Raw genomic sequence first — 8,172 nt, forward strand, 5'->3', positions numbered from 1 at the left:
CATTAGCACAATATTATTTGTCGAGTTTACTGTTGAATGGAAAGCTTGGAGTCAGTAGATGAAAAAAGGGCTTAGCTTGCTTAGCATAATTATAGTAGTTTACATGCTGTCCCATAAAAATTTCGTAATTATGCGTTTTATTATTCATAATTAGCACTTAAAAGCGCTTAAAAATGTGCTAAAATGTGCTGAAATTATTAGTACCCGTTTAATATTCAGGTATACATGCATGTAATTGTGACATATTCAGCATGCAGTCACTGTCCTATAACTATATAATTATAATTATGCACTGCGCAGTTGTGCCTCGGTGCATGCATGTACAAGCAAGGTATACAGTATAATTATTTTAATATAATTATAGCGTGTGTGTATATATGCAGTAGGTCCTGATAAATTATGCTCGGAATAATTTTAGCATATAATTATAGGTGTCTAAAGGTATCAATGTCCATTTTTGGTAAAATCATTACATTAAGTTTTGGATAGCGACGTTTTCATGACAAAAAATGCACCAGTTCAAGCCAGCAAGATAACACTGAGAGAATCAGTTGTGTGCTGTGTTTATGTCTATACGTCTTAAATAATAATATTACAGTAGAACCTCGATTATCCCACCTTGGTTCCAGAAGCAGGCCGGATAAGTGAATATGCCGGATAATCGAATAGATAAACCACGCCTTGATCCACCCACTTTATTGATAAACAGCAGTGCCGCATGGTTGTCTGCGCATGCGCAGAAGATAAGCAGGCATGTCTCCATGGTAACTGCTGCAACGCGCATGCGCATTTTAGGGACACGCCCATTTTCTGAATTATTTAATCTGATAAAAAGAAAACTGCCAAGCCGGATAATCGAGGTTCCGGATAATGGAGGGCCGGATAATCGAGGTTCTACTGTATGTCATTTTGGCACTTTTTATGAGAATAATAGGCACATTTTCAAGAATAGAATAATGGGTGAAAAAAAGCATAATTTATCAGGGCCTAATGTGCAGGTATATATAGACAGAAATATCAGCTAGTGCAGTCTTGCAGTATACACATAGATTGATTTTAATGGTCAAGAGTGGGAAATCACTATCACAATTAACACTATACACTCATATGGGGAGTACTGATCCTATACTGAACTTGGCATCAAACACGAAGGGCAGCGTCTGGAAGCAGATTGAGTGTTCATAATTTAATGTAAAGACTGTATAATCTCAACTCCCCGGATTCATGGTGGTATATAATTATATATAATGACCGACGCATGCACAGATTGAGTGCATTGCAGGCCGTTTAATTCTTTGCGGCCAGCTCCTGAGCTCAAACCTATGTACTTCATTACAATCATAGTGTTTTCAAGAATCATGCAGTGCTGGTTGCATGTGACATAGCCTAATTATACTATATGAATGTCATTACATATAGAAGTTACTCCCACCCAGTCTCACGGGCCAATAAATATGCTTAAAGTGTTTACAGCTGCGCCCTTTTGCGGTTGCACTGTTGATTCACTAAAAGACACCATAATTATACACACACAATAATTATCTTCCCATCTTCCTAATAACTCTTGCAGAGAAACAAAAACAACTAGACATGAACATTTCAATGTACTATAGAGATCAGGGGTCACTTATGCAACAAGTTTCTCGGGTTTTCATTGGTCTGGAGCAAAACATGGCCGATATGGATGGCTTCGGAGCCACTATATACGTATAATTATAGACTTCAATGTAAACCGATGTCTTGAGATACCTATTATTATGGTTATCACTTAATTGTTAGTCTTGCAAGCCACGCCCCTTCATATTGCGAGATTATAATAATTATGATTGTATATATACAAGATTCATAGACACTCACACTACTCTCTAGAGAGTTTAAAAAACGTTACGTCATCGATCTAAATGTACATGTATAGCCAACTGTTGTCCAGACAAAATTATTGCCCCTGTTTATAAAAAGTACATTTGCAAGGCTATTTTGTAGTGCATGCAGTATAGAAAGACACTATTTCACAGATCTTCTATAAACCAAATGACTCCAATACCAATTCCAGTGGTACTGCTGGTAAGTACTTATACTAATGTAATTATAGTCCTATAGTTATAATATAATTATTAGTTATTATAATAATTATAGTATAATTATAATTATAATTATACTTATAATTATACTTGTTTTCAACTCTCTGTATGCATGAATGCATGGTACAGGGTGCAGTTATACTTCTAGGAATGGATGTGTCTGGTCAGACGACCATTATGTCTTAATTCTTTGCAAGCAACAAACAGAATGTATGTATGTCCTGGAGAGATTGTTACCTATGTCTGCAATGGAACTGGAGATCAAATTAGGCTATCAGCACCACCATACGTTACTGTGGGCCTTCCTTTGTCGTATGCGCGTGGAGACCTTCCTGGATTAGGAAGAATAAGAAATGGCTCTATTGTATCAAATCTTATATCAACTGATTCACCTTTGATGGTAGCAGACTTGATAGTGCAAAATCCTTCATTGCCGGAGTTTTCTGTTCGTTGTACTGTTCCACCTTCTGATGAAGCTGTAGCTCAGCACAAACCTTCAGGTACTCTAAGACTCATGCATGCAGTCAGTAAACAAAGCCTTTGGAGTGTAATCTGCTCCTGGTATAATTACTCACCATCCACTCAGTCACGGGATATGACGTACGTCTACATTGATAAGTGTGGTACATGTGGTCGGTCACACATAATATTTATTATTTATAGGTCCTCCTTTAGATGTGATTTCTCCTATGATTGGATATTTTCCCCCACCAAACGAACTTAACACTGCTGGTGTGCGAGTTAATTGGACGCATAATGATTCAAATTCAAATTATGACCCTAGTCACTTCACGATCCAGGTGTTTGAGAGTAACACTAGCACTGCAATTAAATCCATCGCTATTTCTGCAGAAAGCAATAGTTTCGAAGCAATACTTGCTGTACCCTTCAGTGCTCCCATGAAAGTCTATGCACGTATAACAGTGACGTCCAAGTGTAGCCAGACAACCAATGGAGTTATGACCAACACTATTCAGATAAATGAAAGTTAGTGGCTATATATAATAGAGTAATAACTAATTTTTCTGTCGAATATACCATGCATTCAGACACGAATTCCTATAGGAAGTGTTTAGGCAAACCCTCGCAACTAAAGTCCAACGGTGTAATAATAAATTATTACCCGGAAATCAATATACATAATAATGTAACTTGTACAATTCCATGCAGTTACATGGCAATGATGGCATGCATTCTTCGTTTTCATCAATTTCTTGATTTCTAGTCAAGATTATCCTAAAATTTTCCAAGGAACATTCGTATCTTTTTTCTAAAAACCTTGAACCGTAATAATTATTATTAATGCTATCAATTCTATTTTTGCAGGTATAAAGACAGCATACGTGTTCTGGGTACTCCTTTCAGCTGCAACAATTGTCCTAACAATAATCTAGGTGTATTATTATGCCTGCACTTTGCTGTGAACCAAAATTTGAATGTATGCTATTAAGAGACTATAATACTTTTAGTGTAGAAAAATTATTGTACTATAGCTGTTAATAAATTCACTGATGTTTTTATACAGGAACTAAATTTCTGTGATTCTAATAATTAGCTATTATGATGAAACGCAATACACTCAAATGTTACAGTTTGCTACATTGCAGTTCTTTGGGGAATGTCTTGTGATGAACTCGTTATACTAGGGGTCCACGTATATATAGTCGTACTCGTGCAGTGGTTCACATCCTCCTATCTGACCCACAGCACCTGTTAGCTGACAATACGATTGATTAGACTTCAACTCAATCTGCTCTTGCTCAATTGTATTTAGTCAGGATGCTCGTTCTTTGGTGTCATTTTGATCTCGCTGTACTGATGACTTAATGACAAATGTTGCTGGATTTTGCTGCCTGGAGACAAACATAGTGAACAAGTAGCCACGTTGCTCTTGGCAGTTGAACACCTCTTGTCTGTGTGCCCGTAAGACTCGTTAGCTTTCAACTCAACTTCTGTCATATCCGAGACATTGCCTTTTATTTTCGCTAAACCAACCTCATCGTACAAAACGGTGTTGGAATGCTGACCTGACTTTCTTTCTTTGGGAAGTGTAGAGGGTGGACATTTCCTACTATAGGTGTTGTGTCACTAGCTAGCTGTCATTCGAAAGCTTCTTCTGCATTGGAACCATTTCCTCAACGCCATCAGGATGCGTATCTTCCAAATGCTGGCACTCTTGAGAATCGGGTGGTTTCTGAATAGCAAATGCAAATGTATAATTCTATCACCTTAGATGACTCTTGAGCGTCATATTGAACTGTTTAGCTTATTTTTGGTTCCTATGCAAAATAAGAAAGTTTGAAAAAGAAAAACCTTATTTGTTCACTCTCCAAATTACCTTTAGTGCACTGTTTATATACTTTATATGTTATGAAGACCCAATAGAGGAGAAGGATTTATCCCAACACATGCAATTACTATTATTGCATCAAGCAAACTGTTGGGAACTTGTTGGTTTGTGAAACACACATCTGTAATGAAATAAACACAGAAAGTATTGTAAATGACAGTTGAATCTTCCAATACGTACCATTTGAAGTAATGGCAAAGGCTGTCAACAGAGTGCTACATCCAATAAACAGCATGAAGAGGATCAGTATTATCGAGATTTGAATGCGTTTGTTAGTAATGATGAACACATTCAATTGGGATATTGTATGAACACCTGTATGTGCATGAAGTGGGGTGGCCTTTGCTTCATGTAGTGACGATAATATACTCACCGTTAGCATTCCGAGCTATTAAAAGGCACATAATTGTAGTGTGCACAATAAAGCATCCTAAGAATGATGATACAATAGTAAGGACAGCACCCTCTCTTACACCCAGCTGGAACAACTCTGCATAGGTGAGAATTCTCAATATAGTATTTGGAGTTTAGTATACAAATGTGTATGAGTTCATTATACGACTCTTGCTCACAAAAGCAGTTGTTACTTTATATTCTCATACCTCCCAATCTTGTAATCATGTACTCTATTCGTTCCACAATCAACAGGGTCTCATTCATCAACATGGAGAACTCAAAGTAGTATATGGTACCAGGAGTAAGTGAAAGTGAGACAGCTGGTGCTGTGCCAACTAGAGTTGTGACAGCATTTCCATAATCCGGATCTGCAGTGTATCTAATGGTACACATTTGATGTATATTAACATCTCCTCTCATGGGTAAACACTGCACATGAATTTGGCATCTAGACAACTGGTTAACAGCAGCTCTAAAGTAGCGATTATTGTAATCTGTAAAAAAAAGTCGATAAATCTAAAAACTACTAGATTAGTGCTCTCACCTACAGATGTGGGAAAAACTACTTCTTCACTCTCAATGTCAGCGATCTTGGCTTTTAGGGTAATTTTATTCACGTTTTCTGTACAATTACTGAAAACGGACGAGCAAAAGTATCTTGACAGGTACTGTGGTTGAGCCACGTCCACCCACATCCAGTGACATTGATGAGGTATTCTTGGGAATTTTCATATTCAAGACAATCTGGTTGCTATAGCAGCAATGCAGTGTGCATTCAAACATTTTGTGTCTAAGTACAGTACTATATACTTACCTGAAATTTCCTCCATGATTACAAGTCCAGACTCATAACGTACGATCACACTTGTATAAACTTGCGGGCTAACAGAAGGAAAAGTTGGCTGCAAAATGCTGATATTCACTGCTATCTTGTTCGTAAAAAAAGAACCGCAAGAAATAATTTCAATATTCTGTTTTTTCAGATCTGACAGATCAACAGTGAGAATCGTTGAAGCATTAATCAGAGTCCAATTCATATGATTTTTGTATACATTAAAGTTTGTTAACTCGTAAAATGGAAATGCTGGGATTGGTTGGTAGCGTACTACACTATCCGAGGGAAGAGCAATAATTATGGTATTGTACGTCCATCGCAAATAAGGAGCATTTGTAACATTGCAGATCAGTTTAACAGTAGTAGGACAGTATGAACCAGAAAGTGTATCTTTTCCATCATCTGTAATTACACTTACTGAGGTTCCTATCATTGTTCACAAATATAGTGTATAACGTCTCTAGAATAATTATCTCTATCACATACCTTGGCAGTAGTGTAACCAGCTTAGCAGAAAGAGTACAAAGCATCTTGCATAACGTTGCATCATATCTCTTGTAAGTAATCCTCCTCTTTGGCAACAACTGTATGACTATTATAGTCTCTCATGTTGTTATGCCTCGAGGCGTAGCCGCACGAGGGATACGGTAAAGCTGACTGTGTGTGTGTGTCTGTCTGTCTGTGCAGGGGCGTACACAGGGTGGTGCTTAGGGTGCTCCAGCACCCCCATCCAGGCTCTGGTGCTCCAGCACTCTATCCAGACTCAGAGAAGCTCAAGTAGATAGTTCAACCATCACTGGCTGGCTAGAAGGAAGCTACACTTACTGCAGCTATCTACAGCTTAATAGTGATAGTTACAATAACTTTATACCAGTTAGATCTAGCTAGCTAGCCTAAAAAACTTACTTTTCTTCGATCGTTACTGGGATATCCATGGGAACTAATAAAGAGTGGGGAGGGGCTCAATAATAAGGCTAGGCAGCAGGAAGTGGTTTGCTGTATCAAACACTTGAGCTTGCCTCACAACATGCAGCACAACAAGGTTCTTGGATCCAGGTACATGAGGTACATGAATGTATAGTATAATTATATAATTAAGCCTACATGTATGTACAATAAATTATAATAATAATCAATGTTTGCAATGTAAACTACAAAGTCTCTTTTCCTCAACATCAAGGTACGTACTGGTGGTCATACTTTGTACGCTGCCTGTCACCTCCTGGTAAGCTGATCAATCTTTTAGTGGCCTGAAAAGAAAAGAATCAAGACTGTCGTCAGATCAAGCAAAGGAACAAACGTTTATCATCACTTAATAACTTCTACATTTACACAGAGACTAGACATGATTGCATTGACATTTGACATACCTTAAGAAGAGTTGGCTAGAGTTTGCCATCCCAGGCGAATTGAGCTTCTGGTCGTAAACATTCTTGACTTGCTGTAGACTGGAAACCACGCCCCTTTCTTTAGGGAAAGAGACTGGCCAGGTGACTATCAACGACTCGTCTTCATTGCGTACTGAATTTTGCGGAAGTGGTTCAGGGAAAAGGGTGTGGTCACCAGTGTTGCGGTTTAGTATACTTTGGCTAGATCGAGCTAGATCTACTTGTACTCTAGCAAGCTAGCTAGCTCAGCCACCTACCAAACTTAATTTCAATCACAAGTCAACTGCTGCAAAACTATGTCCAAGTCTGGAGCTAGCTGTCACCTGGATGTACCTAGTTCTTGTCCTGTCTGTGGCAATGATACCGCTGTAATAGAAACTCAAATGTTGCTGGCAATAGGGCAAAGCAAAGGGACTTTCCATAAACCAGTTGGCAGAGAGACAAATATATCTGATCTCTGCTACTGACTTCTGTCTGTTATTTTTGCAGTGGCCTTGTAGCCAGCCAGGTTATAGCAACTTTAGAATTGCTTCATTGGAGAAGTACTGATAGACAACTTATATCCAAACAGCTAGCTAAGTAGACATAACATTTATACTGCAACTGTACAGCTAAAAATATTAATACTCACATAATAATAAAATTTATGCAATATTGTGGTTTAGATATCTCCCACGCATTCATGCACACACTACATTCCAAGCATTCCGTTGGGACGAGTCGTTGATAGTCACCTGGCCAGTCTCTTTCCCTAAAGAAAGGGGCGTGGTTTCCAGTCTAGACTTGCTGATGGCGCTGTCAGTACTGTGGCTGTGCACCATCTAGAAAACAGTGGGCGTTGCCGACAAAAGGGGACGTGACCCCGGAAGTGGGCGTGGTCTAAATTTTGCGGCGCGCTTCGCGCGCAATGAGTACCCCATTGACTGAATCCTAGGATCGCCCCTGCAGTGTGTGTGTATTCCAGCTATAACTGCTCAAAGGTTACAATGCGACAAAAACTAACAGCTTCTATAGGCTTCTAGCCACGTTCTCTTGGATTTTGATTCGTGGATTAGCAAACTAAAACTTCTTTCTCGAGTTATGGCTAGTTTGACTCACATTGAAGGCTGTTGCAGTCTCTTC

At 38.7% G+C, this 8,172-nt stretch overlaps 3 long non-coding RNA genes across 4 annotated transcripts; 1 reads left to right on the plus strand and 2 right to left on the minus strand.

Moving 5' to 3' along the window:
- Nucleotides 1-1,953: 1,953 nt before the first annotated feature.
- LOC135350595 (uncharacterized) lies at nt 1,954-3,624 on the plus strand. 2 transcript variants are annotated; one of them, XR_010399204.1, is made up of 4 exons: nt 1,954-2,064; nt 2,211-2,581; nt 2,745-3,068; nt 3,408-3,623. It is a non-coding gene; the product is annotated as an uncharacterized LOC135350595 (long non-coding RNA). The 2 variants fall into 2 exon arrangements; XR_010399203.1 differs by having other exon boundaries at nt 2,211-3,068; nt 3,408-3,624.
- A 1,181-nt stretch (nt 3,625-4,805) lies between these two features.
- On the minus strand, nt 4,806-5,563 carry LOC135350980 (uncharacterized). The gene is made up of 3 exons (XR_010399351.1): nt 5,372-5,563; nt 5,034-5,321; nt 4,806-4,921 (listed from the first exon to the last, which is right to left on the minus strand). It is a non-coding gene; the product is annotated as an uncharacterized LOC135350980 (long non-coding RNA).
- A 510-nt stretch (nt 5,564-6,073) lies between these two features.
- LOC135350315 (uncharacterized) lies at nt 6,074-7,828 on the minus strand. The gene is made up of 3 exons (XR_010399109.1): nt 7,033-7,828; nt 6,149-6,912; nt 6,074-6,088 (listed from the first exon to the last, which is right to left on the minus strand). It is a non-coding gene; the product is annotated as an uncharacterized LOC135350315 (long non-coding RNA).
- Nucleotides 7,829-8,172: the final 344 nt, after the last annotated feature.

The sequence above is a fragment of the Halichondria panicea genome, chromosome 1 (genome assembly GCF_963675165.1).
Source record: "Halichondria panicea chromosome 1, odHalPani1.1, whole genome shotgun sequence".
Taxonomy (NCBI): Eukaryota; Metazoa; Porifera; class Demospongiae; order Suberitida; family Halichondriidae; genus Halichondria; species Halichondria panicea.